This window comes from Anomaloglossus baeobatrachus, chromosome 3 (genome assembly GCF_048569485.1).
Source record: "Anomaloglossus baeobatrachus isolate aAnoBae1 chromosome 3, aAnoBae1.hap1, whole genome shotgun sequence".
Classification (NCBI taxonomy): domain Eukaryota; kingdom Metazoa; phylum Chordata; class Amphibia; order Anura; family Aromobatidae; genus Anomaloglossus; species Anomaloglossus baeobatrachus.
The window spans coordinates 269,060,166-269,086,825 of record NC_134355.1 but is presented as its reverse complement, the minus strand read 5'-3'; the positions used below and the strand labels follow the sequence as shown (position 1 = coordinate 269,086,825).

General features: G+C 47.5%; 1 protein-coding gene across 2 annotated transcripts in view; it reads left to right on the top strand.

Moving 5' to 3' along the window:
- Positions 1-17,680: 17,680 nt before the first annotated feature.
- TNFAIP3 (TNF alpha induced protein 3) overlaps positions 17,681-26,660 on the top strand; it is a 32,343-nt gene continuing 23,363 nt past the window's right edge. For both annotated transcript variants that reach the window (XM_075339836.1, XM_075339835.1), the window contains exon 1: positions 17,681-17,849. The gene's annotated coding sequence lies outside the window, so the exon portion shown is untranslated. The remainder of the gene's footprint in view (positions 17,850-26,660) is intronic.

The following is a 26,660-nucleotide window of genomic DNA, read 5'->3' as shown; positions in this document are numbered from 1 at the left end:
TTCTCCCTCTCACAGAAATTGCTTCTTTACATGATGCACATGCATAAAGAGATGAATAAAGAGTCCCTCACCACTTTCAAGTCCACACTCACTGCTGCAAAACAAACCTACTTCTCATCCCTCATATCCTCTCTCTCTCACAACCCTAAACAGTTAGGCTAGTTTCACACTTGCGTTTTTTTCCTTCAGTCGTAATCTGCCGTTTTGGAAAACAGCGGAATCCGTTAACGGATTCCGCTGCTTCCCATAGACTTGTATGGACGACGGATTGCGACTGATGGACCTGCAGTGCTTCCACTGGCCGACGCTGCGTTGCTTTCCGCCGGGCGGAAGGAACGCAGCATGTAACTTTTTTTGAGCAGCGGAATCCTTAGTACTTTGCTGCGCATGCTCTCTCTGGCTCCCTGCACACGTAACCAGGGTACACATCGGGTTACTAAGCAAACCGCTTTGCTTAGTTACCCGATATTTACCCTGGCTACGTGTGCAAGGAGCCAGCGCTAAGCGGTGTACGCTGGTCACCTAGGTAAATATCGGGTAACCAAGCAAAGTGCTTTGCTTAGTTACCCGATATTTACCCTGGCTACGTATGCAGGGAGCCCGACACTTCCCCGCTAGGCTCCACCCCCTCCCGCACTACACTCCGCATGTACACACGCACACACAGGCAGACGCACAGACGAACACACAGACGCACATGCGTGCACACACACACTCACCTGTCCCCAGCTATGCAGTCCCCGTCACTGACGTCCTCAGCGCCATGGCCCCGCTCGGCTCCACCCACCCCGCACTCCGCCTCCCGCACACATTCTCGGCGGCCGAACGATCAGCTGATCACCCGGTGGCTGGCTGCTGTGAGCGATCAGCTGATCACCCAGCCGCCGGCTGATGTGAGCGATCAGCTGATCACCCGGCGGCCGGCTGCTGTGAGCGATCAGCTGATCACCCGGCGGCCGGCTGCTGTGAGCGATCAGCTGATCACCCGGCAGCCGGGTGATCAGCTGATCATTCACAATAGTCTGCCGCCGGTAAAACTGTAAAGAAAAAAAAAAAAAGCATATTCCGTTGTTTTGTACGATCCGTTGCATCCATTGTGCCACTATATGCAACGCATCCGTTGCATCCCTCACACAACGCAATGCAACGGATGCCGTTTAACGCAAGTGTGAAACTAGCCTAATTTAACACTTTCAATTCTCTCCTCCATCCTCCAGCACCACCTCCCTCTCCACTCATCTCAGCTGAAGACTTTGATCTTTCTTCAAGCAGAAGATTGACAACATCAGAGCAAGCTTTGGCCCACAATCACCACAGCCCCTCATCAAAGATACTCAGCCTTCTTCCTCCAAATCCAGCTTCTCCACCATGACAGAAGATCATCTTTCCACTCTACTCTCAAGATCACATCTAACCACCTGTGCACTTGACCCGTTCCCGTCACATCTCATCCCCAACATCACCGCAGTCCTCACCCCGACCCGAACCCATCTCTTCAAAGTATCACTAACAACTGGTGTATTCCCTTCATGCTTTAAACATACTTCGATCACACCCATCCTCAAAAAGCCCTCCCTTGACCCATCCTCTTTGACTAGCTACTGCCCCATATCACTTCTCCCCTATGCCTCAAAACTACTGGAACAGCATGTCCATCTTGAACTGTCCTCCCACCTCTCCTTCTGCTCCCTCTTTGACTGGTTACAATCTGGCTTCCAACACCATCATTCCACCGAAACTGCCCTAACTAAAGTCACCAATCAAGTACTAACCGCCAAAGTAAAGCGACACTAAGCTCTGTCCTCCTCCTCCTGGACCTGTCCTCTGCCTTCGACACAATAGACCACTCCCTCCTACTACAGATTCTCTCATCTCTGGGCATCACAGACTTGGCCCTATCTTGGATCTCCTCATATCTAACCGACCGAACTTTCAGCATCTCCCATTCTCACACCACTTCCTCATCTCAGCCCCTATCTGTCTGTGTCCCCCAAGGTTCAGTTCTTGGACCCCTGCTGTTCTCCATCTACACCTTCGGCCTGGGACAGCTCATAGAGTCCAACGGCTTTCAGTATCATGTCTATGCCGATGACACACAGATCTACCTCTCTGGACCTGACATTACATCCCTACTAACCAAAATTCCAATATGTCTGTCTGCTATTTCATCCTTCTTTTCTGCGCGATTCCTAAAGCTTAACATGGGTAAAACAGAGTTCATTGTCTTTCCTCCTCCTCATTCAACTCCTCCAACCAACTTATCCATCAAAGTTGATGGCTGCTCACTCTGCCCAGTCTCACAAGCTCGTTGCCTCGGAGTAACCCTCGACTCTGCTCTATCCTTCAAGCCACACATCTAAGCCCTCTTCACCTCATGCAGACTACAACTCAAAAATATCTCCCGGATCCATGCTTTCCTTAACCAAGAATCAGCAAAAACAATAATGCATGCCCTCATCATCTCCCGCCTCGACTACTGCAACCTCCTGCTCTGTGGCCTCCCTTCCAACACTCTTGCACCCCTCCAATCTATTCTAAACTCTGCGGTCCGCTTAATCCACCTCTCCCCTCGCTATTCTCCAGCCTAACACTGCCAATCCCTTCACTGGCTTCCCATCGCACAAAGACTCCAGTTCAAAACATTAACCATGACATAGAAAGCCACCCACAACCTGTCTCTTCTTACATCTGTGACCTAGTCTCCCAGTACCTACCTGCACGTAACCTCAGATCCTCACAAGATCTCCTTCTCTACTCCTCTCTTATCGCCTCTTCCCACAATCGCATACAAGATTTCTCCCGTGCCTCCCCCATACTCTGGAACGCTCTACTTCAGCATATCACTCTCCCCTACCGTGAAAAGCTTCAAGAGTAACCTGAAGACCCATCTCTTCCAACAAGCCTACAACCTACAATAACCCTCAGTCCAGTACACCACTGCACAACCAGCTCTGTCCTCACCTATTGTACCATCACTCATTCCCTGAAGACTGTGAGCCCTCGCGGGCAGGGTCCTCTCTCCTCCTATACCAGTCTTTTTTGTATTGTTAATGATTGTTGTACGTATACCCTCTTTCACTTGTAAAGCGCCATGGAATAAATGGTGCTATAATAAATAATAATAATAATAATTTTCCATTTATGGCTTCTTCTGGCCTTTCACCATGCATGTTTCAAGAGGGACATAAAGGAATCGTGTGCAGTGATGCCCAAATGCTTGCAGCCACAGTCAATAGAAGCCTACGGTGGGCAACGGCAATTACAGTCTCAAGAGGTATATGATGTTGATGAGCAGGACTACCTCCTTTTCCTCTGAACTGCGCATGTCAGTAGAATGGCCTTTACTCCATGTGGGGTCTAGGACCTCATCATTCCCAGCATCATCTTCCACCTACTCCTCACCCCTGCCCTCCTTGTCAGTCTGCACACTGCTGAAAGCTGCAGCATTTGGCACCTATGTTCCATCATCCTCAGAGAAGTTCTGTGGTTGTCCGCTGACCATGTGCATTAGCCCTCCCATGTACTTATCCTCAAACATAAGTGGTTCAGCATCAGTGCACTGAGTCTCTTCAATTTCTGGGGCAGGGTCAGGTGGATGGGCAACGAAACCCCAGCCAGCGGAGTCATCCAAAAGCAGAAGTAACTGGTGCTTAGTGTGGGGCTTACAGTGCTTGGCAGATGTGCAAGGAGGTGAGGTGGAAGAAAGATGCCAACTCTGCACTTTCAGCAGGGGACTGGGTGGAATACAATGCAAAGCAACTGGAGGCATTGTCAGCCATTCAATCTAAATCCGCTTCTACATATTCTGGCCTGACCATTTGTTCAGCGGTACTTGGGCCCACAAAATGATGCAGCACGTCCTGTGGCTACAAGCACCAAAGAAAGGTATTTCATATTGGGCATGTAGCAGCCACAGATTAACCACGCCCTCTCACTCCAGCAGCTACACCACCATCAGCAGCACCACATCAAGGCTGTATTAGGGTTGTATGCACAAGGCTTGATTAGGCCTGTAAGGACCAGGCTGTATTGGGGCTGGATGCACAAGGCTGGACTACAGCAGTATGGACCAGGCTGGATTATGCCTTAATTCACAAGGCTGGATTAGGCTTGCATGGACCAGGCTGTATTAGGGCCGGATGCACGAGGCTGGATTAGGCCTGTATGGACCAGGCTGTATTAGGGATGGATCCACAAGGCTGAATTAGAGCAGTATGAACCAGGCTATATTAGAGCTGGATACACAAGGCTGGATTAGAGTAGTATGGACCAGGCTGTATTCAGGCTGGATGCACGAGGCTGGATTAGGCCTGTATGGACCAGGATGTATTAGGGCTGGAAGTACGAGGCTGGATTAACTATATGGACCAGGCTGTATTAGTGCTGGATGCACGAGGCTGGATTAGGCCTGTATGGACCAAGCTGTATTAGGGATGGATTCTCGAGGTGGGATTAGAACAGTATGGGCCAGGCTGTTTCGGGCTAGATGCACAAGGCTGGGATAGAGCAGCATGGACCAGGCTGTATTAGGGCTGGATGCACAAGGCTGTATTAGGCCTTTATGGACCAGGTTGTATTAGACCTGGATGCATAAAGCTGGATTAGAGCAGTATGGACCAGGCTGTATTAGGGCTGGGTGCATGAGGCTGGATTACAACAGTATGGTTCAGGCTGTATTAGGGCTGGATGCATGAGGCTGCATTAGATCAGTTTGGCCCAGGCTGTATTAAGGATGGATGCACGAGGCTGGATTAGGCCTGTATGGACCAGGCTGTCAGAGCTAGACACACGAGGCTGGATTAGGCCTCTATGCACCAGGTTGTATTAAGGCTGGATGCACAAGGCTAGTTTAGGCCTGTATGGACCAGGCTGTATTAGGGCTGATGCATAAGGCTGGATTAGGCCTGCATGCACCAAGCTTTATTTGTCTGCTGAACTTGAACAGTAACAGAGACTTTCACTTAGAAGTCCGTGTTTGGAGTTCACAACGGACAGTAGGTGTCTGGTACGAATCCTAAATTTTACCATTCGAGTTTGCTCATCCCCAGATCCCTTACAAACATCAACATCATAAATGAATGTGGCGCTCCCAGAGAAGGTCCAGTAGAATGGAGCAGGATAAAAAATATACTTATTTTCTGTAGAAAAACACGTTTAAGATAATGTATAGCCTTCATCATGTATAAAATTAGTTAATAATAATAATATTAATATTAACCCCTTCACCCCCGGCCACTAAAACACCCTAATGACCGGGCCATTTTTTGCAATTCTGACCAGTGTCATTTTGACAGGTTATAACTCTGGAACGCTTCAACGGATCCTGGCGATTCTGAGATTGTTTTTTCGTGACATATTGTACTTCATGTCAGTTGTAAATTTAGGCCGATATTTTTTGCGTTTATTTGTGAAAATTTAGGAAATTTGGCGAAAATTTTGAAAATTTCGCAATTTTCAAACTTTGAAAATTTATGCCCATAAATCTGAGAGATATGTCACACAAAATAGTTACTAAATAACATTTCCCACTTGTGTACTTTACATCAGCGCAATTTTCGAAACAAATTTTTTTTCCGTTAGGAAGTTAGAAGGGGTCAAAGGTCATCAGCAATTTCTCATTTTTCCAACAAAATTTACAAAATAATTTTTTTTAGGGACCACATTACATTTGAGGTGACTTTGAGAGGCCTAGGTGACAGAAAATACCCAAAAGTGACCCCATTCTAAAAACTACACCACTCACACTGCTCAAAACCACATCCAATAAGTTTATTAACCCTTTAGGTGCTTCACAGGAACCAAAGCAATGTGGAAGGAAAAAATGAAAATTTTACTTTTTAACACAAAAATGTTACTTTAGCCATAAAATTTTCATTTTTACAAGGGAGAAAAGAGAAAGTACACAATACAATTTATTGTGCATGTTCTCCTGAGTACGCTGATACCCCATATGTGGTAAAAATCAATTGTTTGGGCGCACGGCAGAGCTCGGAAGGGAAGGAGCGCCATTTGAATTTTTGAACGCAAAATTAGCTGCACTCATTAGCGGACGCCATGTCGGGTTTGAAGACCCCCTGAGGTGCCTAAACAATGGAGCTCCCCCACAAGTGACCCCATTTTGGAAACTAGAGCCCTCAAATAATTGTTCTAGATGTTTGGTGAGCACTTTGAACACCTGGGGGCTTCACAGAAGTTTATAGCGTTGAGCCGTGAAAAGAAAAAATTTTCTCCTGAGTACGCAGATACCTCATATGTGGTGGAAATCAAATGTTTGGACACACAGCAGTGCTCGGAAGGCAAGGAGCGCCATTTGAATTTTTGAGTGCAAAATTAGCTGCACCTGTTAGCGGACGCCATGTCGGGTTTGAAGACCCCCTGAGGTGCCTAAACAATGGAGCTCCCCCACAAGTGACCCCATTTTGGAAACTAGAGCCCTCAAATAATTTTTCTAGATGTTTGGTGAGCACTTTGAACACCTGGGGGCTTCACAGAAGTTTATAGCGTTGAGCCGTGAAAAGAAAAAAAATTTTTTTTACAACAAAACGGTTGCTTCAACTAGGTAGCTTTTTTTTTCACAAGGGTAACAGGAAAAAATGCACCATAAAATGTATTGTGCATTTTCTCCTGAATACGCAGATACCTCATATGTGGTGGAAATCAAATCTTTGGACACACGGCAGTGCTCGGAAGGCAAGGAGCGCCATTTGAATTTTTGAGTGCAAAATTAGCTGCACTCATTAGCGGACGCCATGTGGGGTATGAAGACCCCCTGAGGTGCCTAAACAATGGAGCTCCCCCACAAGTCACCCCATTTTGGAAACTAGAGCCCTCAAATAATTTTTCTAGATGTTTGGTGAGCACTTTGAACACCTGGGGGCTTCACAGAAGTTTATAGCGTTGAGCCGTGAAAAGAAATTTTTTTTTTTTTACCACAAAACGGTTGCTTCAACTAGGTAGCTTTTTTTTTCACAAGGCTATCAGGAAAAAATGCACCATAAAATGTATTGTGCATTTTCTCCTGAGTACGCAGATACCTCATATGTGGTGGAAAGTAATTGTTTGGGCGCATGGCGGGGTTCAGAAGAGAAGGAGCGCCATTTGACAGCAAAATTGGTTGGAATCATTAGCGGACGCCATGTCACGTTTGGAGACCCCCTATGGTGCCTAAACAGTGGAGCTCCCCCACAAGTGACACCATTTTGGAAACTAGAGCCCTCAAATAATTTTTCTAGATGTTTGGTGAGCACTTTGAACACCTGGGGGCTTCACAGAAGTTTATAGCGTTGAGCCGTGAAAAGAAATTTTTTTTTTTTTACCACAAAACGGTTGCTTCAACTAGGTAGCTTTTTTTTTCACAAGGGTAACAGGAAAAAATGCACCATAAAACGTATTGTGCAATTTCTCCTGAGTACGCAGATACCTCATATGTGGTGGAAAGTAATTGTTTGAGCGCATGGCGGGGCTCAGAAGAGAAGGAGCGCCATTTGACTTTTCAAACGCACAGACGCAGTGCACTGATCGGTCGCTGCAGGACGCACGGTCGGATGCGATAAAAAAAAGCGTCGGGGGATACGTAAAAAAAAGTCACGCCAAAAATTGACCATGGATGCAGATACGTTATGTGCATCCCTGATCAGCGCTTGGCGGGATGCACGGACGGATGTGATACAAAAAGCGTCGCAAATACGGAAAAAAGTCACGCCAAAAATTGAGCAGGGATGCCGATCCGTTATCTGCATCCCTAATCAGCGCTCGGCGGGACGCACGGACGGATGCGATACAAAAAGCGTCGTGAATACGGAAAAAAGTCACGCCAAAAATTGAGCAGGGATGCCGATCCGTTATCTGCATTCCTGATCAGCGCTTGGCGGGACGCACGGACGGATGCGATACAAAAAGCGTCGGGGATACGGAAAAAAAAGTCACGCCAAAAATTGAGCAGGGATGCCGATCCGTTATCTGCATCCCTGATCAGCGCTTGGCGGGACGCACGGACGGATGAGGTGTAAAAATGGACAGGGGATACGGAAAAAAAAAAAAAGTTATACTCACAGTACCCACAGGACTAGCAGGAGGATCACTGACCAGAAGAGCTGCAGAGGAACAGATGGCAGAGAGATGGACAGCTTTACAGGAGCAGCAGGCAGATCAGCAGAATGCCCAGGAAGGACCCAGCGATGGACGCAGATGTGATCAGGCCAGTGAAGACAGGTAAGAGGACGTCGGGGGAGAGCAGAGGGGGGGGTGAGAGCAGAGGGGGGGCTGAGAGCAGAGGGGGGGCTGAGAGCAGAGGGGGGGGAGCAGAGGGGGGGGAGCAGAGGGGGAGACCGGAGAGGGAGCTGCAGAAGCAGAACAGAGATAATGGGGGAGGCAGTCAGAGGGGGGGGGGGGGGGTTGGGGGGAGCAGATCGCGGGGGGGGCACGGCAGGGGCTATCACGGCAGCGCGCAGGGGCACCACGGGAGCGAGCACGGGCTGCAAAGTGAGCACAGTACTCACGTGCAGCAGCAGCAGCAGCAGCGGCGGCGGTGGCGTGGTACCACAAGTACCAGCCACTGCACGCTGCAGACATGTTGGGGGAGGGCTCGCAGCGGCAGGGGGCATATCGCAGCAGGGAGGCAGATGGCAGCAGGGGGCAGATTGCGGCAGGAGGCAGATCGCAGCAGTGGGGCACATCATGGCAGAGGACAGATCGCAGCAGGAAGCAGATTGCAGCAGGGGGGCACATTGTGGCAGGGGGGCAGATCGCAGCAGAGGGGCAGATCGTGGCGGGGAGCAGATCGGGGGGACACATCGGCAGGGGGCAGGGCCATCACAGGAGCGCGCAGGGGCTATCAGGCGCGCAATACTCAAGTGGGGCAGAAGCGGCGACGGCGATCGGGCGGCGGCAGCAGCGTTGTGTGGTACTACAAGTACCAGCCAGTGCACGCCGCAAACATGCTGGGGGAGGGCTTCCCAAACCAACACAGGCCTGGGGAGGGCGGCCACCGGCAGATCAGACCGCCCCACTGAACACTGATTGGAGCGATTGCGCGTCATAGCACGATCGCTCCAATCAGTGCTGCAGGGGCTGGGGGCGGCATGTTTGAGGTCCACCTATGATATGCTGCAGCAGCTGCGGCATCTCATAGCTGGATCTCACAGGATCGCACTAATTCGGGCATTATTTTTGCCGAAATTAGTGCGATCGATGTGGTTGGCGGTTCAGATTTGAACAGCCAATCACATCGATCGTCGATAGGGGGTGGCGATGCCGCCCCCCCTGGGGTCAAGCAAAGGTCCCCTGCTGTAAGAAACAGCAGGGGACATCATTTGAAAGCCGTTGCTATGGCCACGGCAATCAAATGAAGTTTAGGCCGTAAAATTACGTCCCTGGTCGTTAAGTCACGTTAAAATAGGACGTAATTTTACGGCCCGCGGTCGTGAAGGGGTTAATATTTTCTTTCCATATAGGAAAAATTCTTAGAAACATCAACATCAGTCTTTCAAAAAAGTGAGTCATTTTTTGATTAACAGGTGCTATGGAATACTAATTAGCTTCACTTTAAGGCTAGAGTCACACGGCCAGTCCAGGCAGTGCGATGCGATCGTCACGCAAGTCACATGCAAGTGTGAGTCCAGCCTAAAGGGAACTTGTCATCTGGTTCATTCTGCACAAGGGACAACATGAGTAAGAGGACAATTGCAGAAAAGTATATTTTTCTCTGTTCAGATCAAATATAATTAGAAGATCTTCTTTGCGCTGCAATAGGTGATTGACATACTCAAGCATATCGCGATACCTGTCAATCACCTGGAGCCGCACAGGGAGAAGCCAACTGGGGTCAGTGCTGGACTAGTCTTGTCTCCTGGTTCTTCTGATTATATTTTCTCTGATTTGCTGAAACATTCCAAAGAAAAATATACCTGGCTCTGATTCATGCTCCACGCGGTTTGTGCAGCATGAATCAGATAATAGATTCCCTTTAGGCCATTTGCACACATTGAGTATTTGGTGAGTTTTTTAGCTCAGTATTTGTAAGCAAAAACCAGGAGTGGAACAATCAGAGGAAAAGTGTAATAGAAATGTACTGCCCCGCTCGCAGCAGCCGAGCTGCTCGGATCCGGACCTTCTGTGGGTGGCTCGAGGGTCTCCGGACCCAGGGGTCTCGAGATCACTCCGATCAAAAAAAAGGGGGGTTGTAATGGTGGATGTAGGACGTATATGTACGGGCTGAGCCGTACTAAGTTCATGACGCCACCCACGGTATGTGGTGAGGTTGGACACCACCGCTGCAGTTGCGGGACACCCAGGGGAGATGTTATGCAGCAAGTTGTTAACCCCTCTGTGGGCAGGGATGGTGGCCCCAGGACCCGTTGGGAATTGGTGCAGATAGATGGGCGACCGCAGGGTGCTGGTGTACTCACTATTGAAGGAAACACACGAGTCTCTGGTAAACCAAGGTGATGGTGGTCGGTGCCTGCAGCCGGCAGCGTTCTGGTCCCCCACCCGGCTGGTGGTCTCTGTCTTTCTCCTGCACCTTTGTGTAATGGTGGACTGCCTGTGCTTGCAACTTCAGGAGTCTGCTCCCGGCTGGATGTGGCCTAAGGAGCCCCTGCCCGCAGACACTGGCCCGTGGGATCTCTGAGCCCTGGCAGTGGCCTTCTATCCCCCTCAGTGGGCTGTTGTCTTCTAATAGGGACTTTGGGTGGGACAGGACCTCTAGTCCTGGCCTCAATTGGTGAATTAACCAGTTCCAGTAGCTCCTGGACTTGGCTTCAGGGTCCGAGTACCCTCCTGTGTGCTCCGGTTTCCGAGTCGGTTCCCCGGGTCGGTACCGGCGGGCCACAACCCTGTCCCGGTTCACCTCGGTTCCATCCAGCTGTCTTACCGGCTCCTGCAGACGGAGACCGCCGTCTGCCTCCTAGCCAAAGGCAACAGGGCTCCTACCCTGGCGCCGTTCAATTTGGGGTATTCGCCTCTGCTGGAGCTGCACACAGCTTCAGCCCACACTCCTCTCCAACTTGAACTCCAACAGAATCTGTTTACTTACCCACCCCGGGCTGCCTAGACTCCTTGGTGGGCTTCTTCCAGCCGCCTGGTTCCGCCCCCTGGTGTGTCCATCCAGCCCTGAGGGGGGGTGACTAGGGTTTTAAAGGTTGGCTGATGTTGCCTATGAGGAAACGGTGTAGTGCAGGGGCCTATTTGTGACTACCTGGCCCGGCCAGGGTGTCTCAGAAACACGAGCACCACTTCTGTATTATTACCCACTCCTAGTTTTGGCTTACAGATACTGAGGTAAAAACTCAACAAATACTCAGTGTGCACGTGGCCTTAAAGGTATGTGCACACGTCTTTTTAAAGGGAACCTGTCATGTAAAAAAACGCTATTAACCTGAAGATGTTGGGTTAATTTGCAGGTTAAAAGTATTCTGACATCGTGTGACTGCCACACTGAGAGCCCCGCTACTGGGAGGAAATTAATGTTATACCTGCCAGAAGCCTCGGACTTTCAGTCATAGAGACGCAACCGGAGCCCTTTCAGTCACAGTTCAGTACATAGTAAACAGTGGCTGCGAACATGTTCCACACACTAACTGACTACTATCTCAGTATTGCATCAGTACACAGTTGTTTGTCAGTAGTGCCTGGGGCGGTTACAGCAACTGTTCACTATGTAAAGTGGTGACTGAAACCACGCTAGCCATACCCGATGACTGAAAGCCCGAGGCTACCAACAGGAATAAAATTAATTTCCTCCCTGAGGTGGGTCTCTCACTGCGTTGGCTGATGATGAGTGAACAGTACAAAGCTCGGAGCTCAAAATGATGAGTGAACAGTACAATGTTCATTGCTTGAGTCGAGCTGGTCAGATGATCGGACGGGCTCAACTCGAGTAACGAGTAAAATGGAAGTCAATGATTGGTCAGTTCTGATCGTGATTAAATATTTTGGTGCATTTTTCCAGTAATGAGGAACACAAGCATTTTTCAGAAGATTTTCAGTAAAAATACTTGAGTTCCTCATTGACTTCCATTATACCCGTGCATCACAGTGCTCACCATTCTCACAAAGCGCCGAGCAGTTCGCTGTTGTGAATACATTTGAATTAGATTCCAGTTTGGGGCTCCCTATTGTGGTCAGTGCTGGTAGTGAAGTTGGCTTGCAGAATAGAAACCAGACAGCTGGGCAGGATTGGCAATCAGGGTGTTCTAACTGGGCCTATATAACTGAGTAGTGTTCTCTTGTTCCTTGCCGATGCTCAATGTATCTCCTGTGTGCTAAGGACATTCTGAAACCAGCCCTTTTCTTTATGTCCACCAGAACTCTCAGATAAGTTGGTCTTTGTACCTCTGCTTATGGTTTCCACTTTCTTGTGATTTTGCCTGTGTGGATTTCTTGGTGGAGTTGGATCATTCCCTGCTGGGAATGTCTGTGAACCTTGCTCCATGTTCTGCTATGTATTGTGTTTTGTCATGCTTGGTGCTAAATTCAGTCCCTCCTCTATATCAGTGTTTTTCTTGGATCCCAGTAACACCAGAGTACTGATATAGTGGGGGAGAGCCTATGTAGGGTCAGTATTTTTCCATATCAGGCGTGCTGGTATTTACTAGGGTTTTTACGGCTGCAGTCAGTGCTCTTTCCTATCGTTTCCTATGCAGATAGTTTGGGCCTCAGCTTTGCTGAATCTGTTATCTAGCTACGTATTGTGTTTTCTTATATCACCGTAGTCTTTACATGTGGGGGGGCTATCTATATGTTTGGGGACTACTCCGAGGCAGATTTGCTTTTCTAATATTTCTCTCTTTAAGAATATTTAGTTCTCCGGCTGTGTCTAGGCGACCAGGTCATCGTAAGCACGTCCCACGGCTACTTCTAGTTGTGTGTCAGTATTAGGTCTGCAGTCCGTTAACGTTCCAGCCACTCTGGTTATTTTTTGGGTTTCCAAGTTTTGGTCCTTTTTCTGATCCTCCTCAGTCACTGAATCATAACAGTTCGCTTAGCTCATGAAACACTGGAGATGCCAACAGGTCACAAATCACCGGAGACAAACAGAAGCTACGCTGGAAACAGATGAAAACAAAGGCAGGTGAGTATAATACAGGGGACAGTAGACTTACATCTAAAACACCACGCCAGTGCTGAAATGTAAGAAAAAAAAACAAATATTAAAAAAAACAAAATACCGGAGTGGTGCTTTAAACGGATTTAAAAAAAAAAATGGCTGGAAAATGTAAGTAGAGAAAAATGGTGTCAAAAATGTTAAAAAGCACTCCGGAAACAACCAAAAAAACTAAAGAAAATGCTTCAAGACACACTTTTTTTTACCAATTTGTTTTGTTGTTCCCAAAGTGCTTTTTGACACTTCAAAAGAAATGACTTGTCTCCTATCAGGCGCTTTTCAAAACTGAAAGCAACAGAAACACCATTAAAAAAACCTGAACATAGAAAAAGCCTCAGTGTGCACATTGCAGCTGCTCCAATCTCTAAAGGCCCAGTCACACACAACGACTTACCAGCGATCCCGACAACAATATGACCTGATAAGGATCGCTGGTAAGTCGCTGGGAGGTCGCTGGTGAGATGTCACACAGTCAGACCTTACCAACGACGCAGTAACGATCAGCGACCTCTATAACAATCTCGGCAGGCATTGGGACCGTGTTAGGAGGTCATTGGTAGGTGTCAAACACAGCGATGCATCCTGCCCAGCAGGAGACATTGCCTTTGATGAAAATGGTCAACGACTTGCAATCTCACAGCAAGAGCCTGATCGCTGGTAGGTGTCACACATAACGAGATCGCTGGCGAGATCGTTGCTGTGTCACAGAAACTGTGACTCAGCAACAATCTCGTTAGCGATCTCATTGTGTGTGACTGGGCTTTTAGCCTATCAGATGGACCCATCAGTCGGAGCCCAAAAGACTGGGCACATCACACAGAACCCCACAGATGGAACCCATCAGACAGAGCCCATCAGACGGAGCCCACCAAAGGAAGCCCATGAGGGAGAGAGACCATCAGACGGAGCCCATAAGACAGAGCCCATCAAAGAAAGCCCATGAGGAAGAGAGCCCATCAGAGGGAGCCCATCAGACTGGGCCTATCAGACAGAGCCCATCCTACAGAGCCGATCAGATAGAGCCCATCAGACGGCACCCATCAGACTTAGCTTATCAGACTGGGCTCATCAGACGGTCATTAGATGGAGCCTATCACACAGAGCCCATCAGATGAAGCCCATCAGACGGAGTCCATCAGACAGCACCCATCAGACGATGCCCATCAGATTGAGCCCATCAGCCTATCAGACGGAGTTCATCAGCCAGGCATCAGACGGAGCCAATCAGACAGAGCCTTGGACAGTCCATTAATAAAAGTGAATCATGGTCTAATAGAGCGCTATGGAGGTCACAAATCGTTTAATAAGTTTTATTTGTTTTATCAAAGCCACAACGCGTTTCGATATACACAATATCTTCGTCAGGTGGATATGTGTATATCGAAACACGTTGTGGCTTTGATAAAACAAATAAAACTTACTAAACGATTTTGTGGCCTCAATAGCGCTCTATTAGACCATGATTCCCTTTTATTGATACCTATTTCCCCCTTCGGGGGTCCATGGCAAGAGCTGCTTAAACGGAGGCTTCATCAAAACCAGGACCTTTTGGACACCTATTCCCTCCACTAACCCGCGGCTGAATCAGGCTTACAGGAATCCGTCTCCCTGGAAGGATCTTACGGATAATCCTCCAGACAGCGGAACATTACACTCCCGTCTATTACCGTGGTTTTGCGAGGGCTGCACAACCACTCCAGGTGAGCAGTTCTAATTACCGGTCTCACCGTTACTCCTGCCCTGAGACTCTTCACATGCGCTCCCTGTTTTCACTTCTTTTGGACAGTCCATTAGACAGAGCCAATCAGAAGAATTCCATCAGAAAGAACTCATCAGACTGGGTCTATCAGACGGATGCCACCAGACAGAGCCCATCATACGGTCATCTGACAGAGCCCATCTGACAGAGTCCATCAGACAGAGCCCATCAGACGGAGCCCATCAGACGGAGCCCATCAGTCGGAGCCCATCAGTCGGAGCCCATCAGATAGAACTCATCAGACAGAGCCCATAAGCCTATCAGATGGAGTTCATCAAACGGTCATCGGACAGAGCCCATCAGACAGCACCCATCAGACACAGTCCATCAGACAGAGCCCAAACCACCCCTGGAAAAAGCGCAAGCTCTTGCGAAACGGTCGTTGGGGTTTCTCTCCCCCGACCACACATGCTGATTTACCTTATTCTATAGGTAACTAGGCGCACCTTGAACCTTACATAGGGGCACCTCATGTTATTTTATTATCTAAATGTATTTACCCTTCTTATTTGTGGAGGCTCCACAATGGTTTGGCTTTAAATAAATTCTTATGAGCATCTATGTGTTTCTTTCTGCACATGCCTTTATATAGATCACATTAAACATTAGTGATTTTGTACTCTGCTATTTTACCAAAGGCCATGCATTTGGAGGAGACTGTTTTTGCAGTTTTTGCCCCTTATTACACCATCTTTTGACATCATTGAGGCTCTCCCTGTGCACTATGCACTTTAAACTTGGTGTGTCCCACTTGGACCACCATGCAGTTGCGCCCTAGGCCATTCCATCTATGTTTATGACCTAAAATTATGGTCTTACTATTGGTCTTTTTTCTATGAATCTAAATTAATTTCATATAATTTATTAATTCATAGTAAGCCCAATTGATATTGATTTTTTTTTCTATTACATCACTTTGTGAATTATCCTGTCCGGAGGGGGTTGTCACCTTTTTGCATGGTATACCGTTATCCCTGCTTTTACCTCAGTGTAATTTTATCACATTCTCTTTGTAACTCATACATCCTACTGTTTTTATGTCTTTTGTATTTTTTCAATAAATGATGTAATTTAATTATTGTCTTGAAAAATTATTGGTACACATTCTTCTTAATCTCCTCGCCTTCAAGGAGCCCATCAGATGTAGCTAATCAAATGGTGCCCATCAGAGAGAGCCCATCAGAGAGAGACAATCAGACAGAGTCCATCAGATGGTCATCAGACGGAGCTCATCAAACAGAGCCCATTAGACGAAGGCCATCAGACAGAGCCCATCAGACAGAGCCAATCAGCCGGTCATCAGACAGAGCCCATTAGATGAAGCCCATCATATGGAGTCCATCAGACAGCACCCATAAGACGGAGCCTATCAGACGGAGTCCATCATGCTCTCAGACGGAGTTCATCAGACAGTACCCACCAGACAGAGCTCATTAGATGGAGACCATCAGACGGAGACCATCAGATGTAGCTAATCAAATAGTGCGCATCAGAGAGAGCACATCACACTGAGCCTATCAGATGGAGCCCATCAGCAGAGCCCATCAGACAGAGCCCATCAGAGCCCATTTGACTGGCCCCATCTCACTGGGCCCATCAGCTGGTGCCCAGTATGCAGAGCACATCATGCAAAGCCCATCAAGGAGAGTCAGACGCAGCCCTCAGAATGTGTCTATCAGATGGAGCCCATCAGAGAGAGCCCATCAGACGGAGCTCATAATACAGCACCCATCAGACAGCACCCATCAGACAGAGCCCATCAGACAGAGCCCATCAGACAGAGCCCATCAGACAGAGCTCATCAGCCCATCAGCCAGCGCCCATCAGACGAAGCCCATTAGACTGAGCCCAGTAGACGAAGCCCATCAAACTTGGCCCATCAGATAGGACCCATCAGACACTCATCAGACAGAGCCCATCAGCCTATCAGACGTAGTTCATCAGACAGTTAGTAGATGGAGCCTATCAGACAGCATCCATCAGACAGAGCCCATGAGATGGAGCCCGTCAGATGTGGCTAATCAATCGGAACCTACCAGAGACGGCTCATCCGATTGTGGATATCAGATGAAGCCCATCAGACAGAAGCCATGAGACAGAGTAAATCAGATGGTCATCAGACGGAGCCCATGAAACAGCACCCATCAAACAGAGCCCATTAGATGAAGCCCATGAGACGGAGCCCATCAAACAGCACCCATCAAACAGAGCCCATTAGATGAAGCCCATCAGACGGAGCCCATCAAACAGCACCCATCAAACAGAGCCCATTAGATGAAGCCCATCAGACGGAGCCCATCAGACAATGCCCATCAGAGCCCATCAGATGAAGCCCATCAGACGGAGCCCATCAAACAGAGCCCATTAGATGAAGCCCATCAGACAATGCCCATCAGAGCCCATCAGATGGAGCCCATCAGACGGAGCCCATCAAACAGAGCCCATTAGATGAAGCCCATCAGAGTGAGCCCATCAGAGTGAGCCCATCAGCCAGAGCCCATCAGAGTGAGCCCATCAGACAATGCCCATCAGCCAGAGCCCATCAGAGTGAGCCCATCAGCCAGAGCCCATCAGAGTGAGCCCATCAGAGTGAGCCCATCAGCCAGAGCCCATCAGAGTGAGCCCATCAGACACAGTCCATCAGAGTGAGCCTATCAGACACAGTCCATCAGAGTGAGCCTATCAGGCACAGTCCATGAGAGAGAACTCATCAGACAGACCACACACGATATCACATAGCTGTACTGTATTCCTATCTCCATACATAACGAGCGGAGCCTTGCGCGCCCTCTGCTGGCCATCTGCTGCCAGTAGTGGAAAGTCCCGGTCGGGAAAACCCCACTGGGAGGAGGTGCAAATTGTTCGGTTGTTGTGAGGAGCCTGCACCGTTTCAGCACACACAGCGGCAGCGGAGAGCAGGTCGTGTGTCCCCCATGGACTGCCTCATCTGGATGTGAACACTGTCAGCCGCTCGCTCCACTTGTCCAGGTAAGAACGCGACTATGTACAATACTGCTTATGGCATGATTACGTGTCTTCTGCGGTGCGCATGCGCGGCCTGAGCGGGAGGGACGCAGGATGTGGACATTATGGGAGCCATGGGCACTGGCCAGCTGTGCACCGTACGTGGCTGTGCCCTCACCTGCTAGCAGCTTCATGCTGCACAACCCACAGGCAGCCTGACATCCAGTATGCCCCTCATAATGCCAGTGCATTAGTGATAGGAGAGCTGGGCATGGAGTGAAGGCACGGGGAGTCTGCTGGACAGCTCCATGCTCCCCTCCCCCAGCAAACATCTGTCAGCCAAACCAGTCCAGCAGGGAGAAGCCATAGAGACAAGTGTCCTGGTGGGCCAGAGTTTCAGGGTAGAACATCGCTTTGTGCCTGTGGGTCAGGCGATGCAAAACTGCTAAAGGGGCTGTGACACTCTTAAAAAATCTTGGCGTGGTTCTCTCACCATCCCCTGGTCCAGCACTCTGCGGTGCCAACGTCACGTCACCTGTGCGGCAGCCAATCAGTGAGCTCAGTGGCTTTGCTGGTCTTGATGGAGCGCCCCGCTGAGCTCACTGATTGGCTGCCGCACAGGTGACGTGACGCCAGCACCGCAGCCAATGCTGGACCCTGGGAGCCGTGGTGGAGGCTCCGCACTGGGGCAGGGGGTAGTGGGTAAAGGGACGTTTGCTCGTTGTTTCTTTTTTTTTATGCACTCGGGGACCAAGATTTTGTAAATAGGGATAACCCTTTCACTCCCGGGCGATTATCTGTTTTTTATTTTTCCTTCTCTATCAATCTTGCCATATGAGGGCATGTTTTCTGCGGGATGAGTTGTACTTTTGAATGACACCATTAATGTTACCTTATAGTGTACTGGAAAACAGGAAAAAAATGCCAAATGCTGTGACATTGCAAAAAAAGTGCAAATCCACAATAGTTTTTTATTTTATTTACCGTGTTCACCAAAATCCGACTTGTCGCCATTTTCCGAGACCTAAAACGTTCCCATTTTTCAGGATCTGGGACTCGGTGATGGATTATTTTTTGTGCCCCAAGCTGACATTTTTACTGATACCATTTTGGGGTAGATATGGTGGTCAAAAAACCCATAACGCTAGCTTTTAGAATTTTCTTTCAGTTATGTTGTTTTCCTATTATTTTATATTTTGATAGATCAGATATTTCTGAACACAGCGATTCCAATATGTGTATTTTTTTGTTTAATTGTTTTATTTTATCAAATTGTCTGTACATGTCCCCTCTGAATTGTAAAGCGCTGCGGAATATGTTGGCGCTATAGAAATATAACTTTTTTTATTATTATTATTATTTTTTCAGTGGGGCTAAAGGGGGTGAATTAAACTTGTGTTTTGGTTTTCAATATTTTTTAAATATTTTTTCCACTTTTAATTGCATTTACTAGTCCCCTTGGTGGTCCTCTTGTGCTATACAGAGCAGGGTATCAGCACTGCTCTGTGCAGCAGAAATCACGGTCTCCTATGACTGCCGGCGCCCAGCGTTCACGGGAAGTTCATCATGACAGACACAGGGGTCACCAGCTGACCCCAGCTGTCATCACAACCCATCGGGACCTCGTGATTACGTCATGATCACACCGATGGGAGCGGGGAATGGTGATCTGCCCACCGTCACATGTTAAATCCCACTGTCAGATTGAAAGCAGGATTTAACTGGATAACAGCTGCGAGCAGATTTCTGATCCACCCGTGGCTGTTAGAGGCTGATCAGATCTGCCGACATGTGCAGGGAAAGATCGCGGCTTTGCCATGTGAGCTCACATCAGAGGCAGTGACACAAAATATGACGACCATCCAAGGTTGTGAAGGGGTTAAGGCTGCGACATAGGTGGCACGGGCAAAGACCACTCATTGCTGACGCTACATCACAATATGAACAGACACTCAAGATACCGTGACAAGCAAGTTGCACAAAATCGAGTTAGTTGCGACTGTTGTGGCCTGATTGTCGCGGTACCTTCACCTGCGTTGCACTGCCATGTAGCGTTGGCATCTTTGGCTGTGTGACCTGTTATTTCTCACAGCTTTTGCTTTTGATGGCAGACATCCTTTAGCACTATAGAAAGAAGTTAAAGCCAGGTCCATACTTATCTTACATATTTCATTGTTACACAAGCCTGAAAATCCACACCAAAATCTACATCAAAGCCACCATGTGTCCCATCCCTTGTGCTGATACTGTGGCGGCTTTCACACATTGCCGTGGATTAAAGCCGTGGTGAATGACTGGGGCATTTCCACTACACATGGGACGTGGCATCATTGAGGGTCCACACAACCTGAATTTGCTACTGATTTCTTGAGGTAATCCCATTAACTGACATTGTACTGTTACCTGATGCGGAATTCAGTGTCGCTGAATATCTGCAACAAAAGTGAAGCTGGTGACCTGATCTAACGCCTGATCGGTCATTAAAGAGAAAATGTAGCATTACATGGCGGCTTTTCAAATGAATGGGCACATATTTACTGTCTATTATGGGCCATCAGGGCTATGAGCATAGTTGTCAGAATGTAATTTTCCTAGTATTTGAGATCTATTTTGCACTCTTTTCTTCATTATTTCTTTCTCCCCATTGGCTTTTTGCCATACTGTTATATTTGTCACGGTGAGAGCTGCTCTGGGTCCAGTTCTGACTGTACGCAGTCATGTGATCAGCGGGGGCGAGCCCGGATGCGGCTCCTCCATGTGTCATTCTTTCTGTGCAGTATTCAGGTGACGGACAGTGATGTGCAGACGCCAGTGTGAAACTCAATGTATCACCTCTTTATGTGGCATACAGTTCTTGCTCCCATGTGTGGTATATAACATTCATGCTACACATATGGTTAGTATTTAGGCCGCATGCACACTTTCTAGACAGGGGTATGATCTACTACCTACTAACCCTTGTCTGGTACCGTGAAAGAAACCACTATTTGTACCAATGTGCATGGGGTGACATTGACCCCATCTTGCCATACAATGCTTTACCTGGCTTGAGTCCAGGCAGTCAGTGTAAGACCGGGGCCACACAGGGACTAATACGATCTTCGCATGACACTCGGCTCACGCTGGCAGTACAGCAGGAGCAAAGTGTCATGCGAGTGTCCCTGCGACTGAGGTCCGATCATGCGATCAGACCTCAGCTGCGGGGGGCGGGTCGGGGCTGAGGAGGGATTTATCTCCCTCTCTCCTCCATAGCCGGATATTGCCATTCTCGCCCTGCACTCACGGTACACCGATGTACCGCGAGTGCAGAGCGATCTTTCTCTCGCCCCATAGACTTGAATGGGTGCGAGAGAAAGAGTCTCGCATTACACTTGCAGTATGCTGCGATTGTTTACTCGGTCCAATTAGGGCTGAGAAAATAATCGCTCATGGGTGCTGACACACAGGCTAATATTGGTCCAAGTGGAATGTGATGTTTTATCGCATTCCACTCGCACCGATTTTCATGCCGTGTTTCTTAGGCCTAAGGAAACACATTGTGCCATAATTATTGCTATATAATCAGTACAGCCTCCAGTTGTATCAATTAGTATTTTTATACGGGCCATATTACTTCAATTCATGTAGATAAAATATGAACAATTGTTATAAGATGCCAGTGTTGGCACATGTAGGGCCTGCTATTGCATAATAGTTTAGGTAGCACCTAAGATAGAAAATAATGCTAAACTATATAATATACATACCTTTCACATGCTCCTCCATACCCCATCCCACCAGAACCATAATGACGTCACAGGATAACAGTTGTCATACAGGAAACTTTTCTGCTTCTGGAGAGCTTTAGGGTCTCTCCGATTGTCAGAAAACCCCTTCAAGCCCTGAAGTAGCTATTATTATTTATACAGCACCATAATATTCTGTAAAGCAGTACAATATGATATCAAGAGGGTAGACACTAAATTCGCAAATGCAATATATAAACACTGATTGCCGTATGGAATTTTTCCCCTAATGTGGTGTTTACTGTCTGTCCCATGGGGTTTTTCCTTCCTCTGGATCAACATGTCAGGCTTAAGTCTACTTTCAACCTTAAACACTATGAAACACAGATAAGCAGAACAGATGTCATAGTGATGGTCCGAAGTTCCGCTAAACTCATTAACACGTACTGGTTGTCCAGATATGCTTGTTCATCTCTACTGGGGCTAAATGGGTAGGGAGCTGCTAGACCCCTTTGGTTCTTCTTATTGTGGTGGAAAACCATAGTAATCCACTAGGAAAATCCATGTATGGAAATGTAATTTCTCGAAACAACCTCTCCCATGAAATGCTGCAGCATTGGTTACTTTTTTGGTAGGTGCTGACGACCAATTTCACAGCCAAAAGCGTCTGTTTTTCAAGGAGCGAATGGGAAACAATTTTCTCAAGCATTTGAGGAGCCTTTTTTAACCCTTTTTTGCTGTCCTTTCTGAGCACTTTTTTGACCATATGCATTTTGTTTAGCGTTTTTATGGCTTTTTTTCTTAGTTTTCTTGATGTCTTTATAACTCTATTCCACAACCATTAGCTGACAAAATGCTGAAAAGCCAATATTTGAGCCCTCGGGTTGACTTGTTTTCTAAAGTATAGAGCGTCTTCAGAGCAGAAGATGCCAGAATTAAGCAGTGACTAGTGAGCACTGCTGTGCTTGGTACTCGTAACGAGCAGTCGGACGCTCGGATAGGGTCAACACGTTTACCGAGTATAATGGAAGTCAGTGGAGGACTAGAGCATTTTTCTGACTACTCAAGTTCCCCATTGACTCCATTATACTCGCTACACAAGTCAAGCTCATCTGACCATCCGACTGCTCGTACTAGCACCCGAGCATGGTAGTGCCCGCTCATCACTCGTTACATAAGGACTCACATCAACACCAAAGACAATCTATAATATGAAGTGCCTATAAAAATAGCACACTGTTGTCTCCCTGCTTTTATTACCTGTGCTTTCTAGCCGTCACAGTTGGCTTCTTAGGAACACCTTGTGCCTCTACCGGCCGATCAACCTGTATGAAAAACAAACAATAGGATTCCGGTAGATGCAAAGGAAAAAATGTGATGTTTCAGTTAGGTTTTATGTAGCTCAGGGTATCCCACGGGGTATGTACATAATGTGCGGAATGCACTGATATTAAAAAATGAACTTCCATGCTTAGAGTTATTACCAATGTTGAGTGGATCGGCTATAGTCCGGGTCTGACGGATCCGGATTGGGTTGACGGCAAAGTCTGGATCCGATCCGGAATCTGCGGCTATGTAAATGAATGAGGAGTCGGATCAAGAGAGAGAGAGATATTAGTGTCTCTGCTCACTGCTTGTTAGAAGGGGTAACGTCTCTGCAGCAGCTGAAGAGGAAATATAAATAGGCTGTAATGTCAGCTGCCAGGGAGGAAGGAGACTCGTTCTTTCCAGAGCCCATCCCCAACAGCACAGATGAGCTCCATCACTGAAGAGATTACATTGAAGAGATAAATTCTGATAAGAGCTTATTTTTTGTTATAGACAAACTGAAAAGTGGCCTAATGAAGTATAACCAGTGACCCTGACTCATGGTAATATGTGCGAGGAATATGCTTGGAAAATAAGGTTGATCCACGCAGGCCCAACCTTACAATTTACAGGATCTATAGGATTTTTTGGGAGTAACATTTGATATCACAATTCTCCTTTATAGATAATGTGGAGTCAGCGATTCAACACGTTACATCTGTTTTGGAGACACAGGGAGCCAACACTATATTAGGTTTTAATGTAAGAGCTGATCAGTATATGCTACCTCTGGTATATACTGCTTGGTAAGAGCTCCGGACTGACCTGAAACGTCACAGCTTTCACAGTGGACTATTATTTTTCTCATATTTGTTAATAGGTCTGGATTATTGTGGTCTTTGTAGCTTGCAGGCACTGACAGCATAGTTCAGACTTGACCCACCCTACTTGGGTCTTCAGTTTCATATTTGCATTAGTGACTTCCATTGAGTAAACTCACAATATTGAATGATAAAGGGAACCTGTCAACTGAATCATCATGATTCTTGCTTTCCAAGGAATTAGACACTGGCTCCATCATTTCAGCCAGGTATGATTTACCCTGAAACTCTCCAATATTTCAGAGAAATCCTGCAGCTTAGGTGACTAGTCAAAGAACTTGGTCCCTAGCGGCTTCTGGTCCCTTTGAGTGAAAGTTCTATACCTACATATCTGTATCTAGAGAGACCTGTCACTCAAGGGGAGTGGGGCCGGGTGAAGCTGCTGGGGACCAGCCTCTTGGAGTATTCCCCGGCTGGTTCTGAAATGTTTGTTTTCTCTGAAATGTTTCTGAATAAAAAGTGTCCAGCTGAAATGATTGAGCATTGCAGCCTCTGAGCCATGCTGCCTGTGGTTCGGGCAGCAAGAATTAGCTTTCATGTTCACAATTGCAGTTGTTATAAAATAATGAAAGAAATACTGCTTACCTCTTTCTTCTACCAGGAATCCAGAGCGCTTTTTTTCCCCGTGATGGATCCTGTGCTGATAATCTGGTAGTCCTCCCAGTCTTTGTTTAAAATAAGTCACCATGTGACCGCTGCAACCCATCACCTGAGTGGTCATGTGCCTTGCTACTAGGAATCATGGCTTAGAAGTGTTCTTCCTAATTGTACAGCACATACTTGCTGTGGCCACTGATTAGCTGCAGGGTACATATGCCAATCTAGTGTAAGCAGAGCTTAGGAGAAGCACTGGAGTGTCACCGCTGAGATATTTTTTGTGTTTCTTTAAGGCTGCTTTCACACATCTGATTTTTGCAGTGCGGCTCAATCCAGCTCAAAAACCTATGCAACGGATGCGGCGAAAAAAACAGATCCGTTGCATAAGTTTTTCCATGCGGCCCGTTCGTTTTTTGCCGGATGCGGCTTGATACTGATCATGCGCAGTGCAAAAAACCGCATCCGGCGGCTGGATGCAGTTTTTGCCGCAGGACACCGCATCCGGCATCCATAGGCTTGCATTGTAAATCGCGCCGGATCCAGCGCAATGCGGTTTTTTCGCCGCACAAAAAAACTTGCCAGGCAACGTTTTATCCGGCCGCCGCATGGGCTAAATATGCCGCATCCGGCAAAAAACGGACGCAATGCAAGGCCATCGGCACAATACGGCGCTAATGCAAGTCTATGCGGGAAAAAACGCAACTGGCGGCAAAAAAAACGGTTGCGATTTTTCTGCAGAGCGCCGTATTGTGCTGCTCAGCAAAAACGGATGTGTGAAAGCAGCCTAAAGTACTACCTAATGGAAGATGTTATGATCAGGCATCCTTCTGCACGGAGCTCTTTGTGCTCCTGTCACTAGTTCACTTCTGATTGCCCTGTGCTTATTTGACCACAATTAGAAGCATATTATCCACATTGTCTTGTAAAAATAAAGGGGAGATCAGTCATATGAACATACATACAAATGGCAAACACTTTACATAGTGAAATATTTTAGCTTTAAGGCTATGTGCGCACTAGAAAATGCGCACCCTCTGGCAGAATACCGCATCCGCCAAAAACCACGGTAAAACCACACCCGTGTTTTTGTCGCGATTTGACGCGTTTTTGCCCCGGTTTTTCCACGGGTTGGTCCCTGCGGGTTTTTTAACATTATCTATGGCAAAAACCACAGGTACCTGCAGAAAAGAAGCACATTCTTTTTGCTGCAGAAATTCTGCAGCAAAACCTGTAGGGGAAAGAAACCGCAGTGTGTGCACACAATTTTTTATTATCATAGGTTTTGCTGGGGAAGGACTGCAGCAAGGTTATGAACATTTTCTGCAGCAATTCATGCAACAAAACTGCGGCAAAAACCGCAGCATGCGCACAGGGCCTTAAGGGGTTTTCCACTACTTGAACACCCCCTTTTCATTTCCCATGTTTGCCTCCATTAAAATAAAAAATCTTATACTCACCACCCGTATCGGCGCCATTCCAGCAGTGCCGGCGCCCACGTTCTCGTAAATCTCATTTCCTATTGATTTATATGTAATAAACAAGTAGCGAGAGCCTGCCGCTCACTTCTTGTTATCTGGGGGAAGGGAAGTCAGCAGTGATTGGACACAAGGCTCATGGGGCGTAACAAGTTAACGTGAGCCCCAGAAACGTGTGCGTCAACACCGATGGATCAGCGCTGACACGGATGATGAGTATAAACATTTTTATTTTAATGGGGGCAAACATGGGGAATGAGAAGGAGTTGTCCTGATATTTAAATAATGAAACATGTGAGGGGGGTACTAATTTCACCCTAGTTTGGTGCTTTATTTTGTGTTCAGTAGAGTTGAGCAAATAATTTGCAGGAACCCGGGACAACCTCGATGTCGCTGGACTATGGCCACCAGACTAGAGCTCTGCGAACCTCCTCCAACCTGTTGGCATCCCCTACAGATTAGTAGGCCTAGCATGACTTTGAGACGGGTATACTAATTTTGAGAGATGGCAGGGGGGCCAGTAGTCAGGAGGAGGCTTCCAGCCTTTAGTCCAATAGCCACAGACTACTGGTGTAGCCACTGAACCAGAGTCCTGCAACATTTTTTTGCCCAACTCTAGATAGAACTTGATGGTATTTGTTTCCCGGTACCATATATATCTGGACCTCAGGGGAAGTGATGAGCTTTACAGTGGTGTTATGTAGTCGTGTACTTTTGCATATAAGCCAACTCATCAAGGAGCTAGTTCTTAATGAATTGTATGCATTTTACTCCAATGCTCTATTGATAAAGACAGGATGCGTGTGGGACACTATATGATGCTCCTAAAGCAGAGGGGCTCAGCTATGG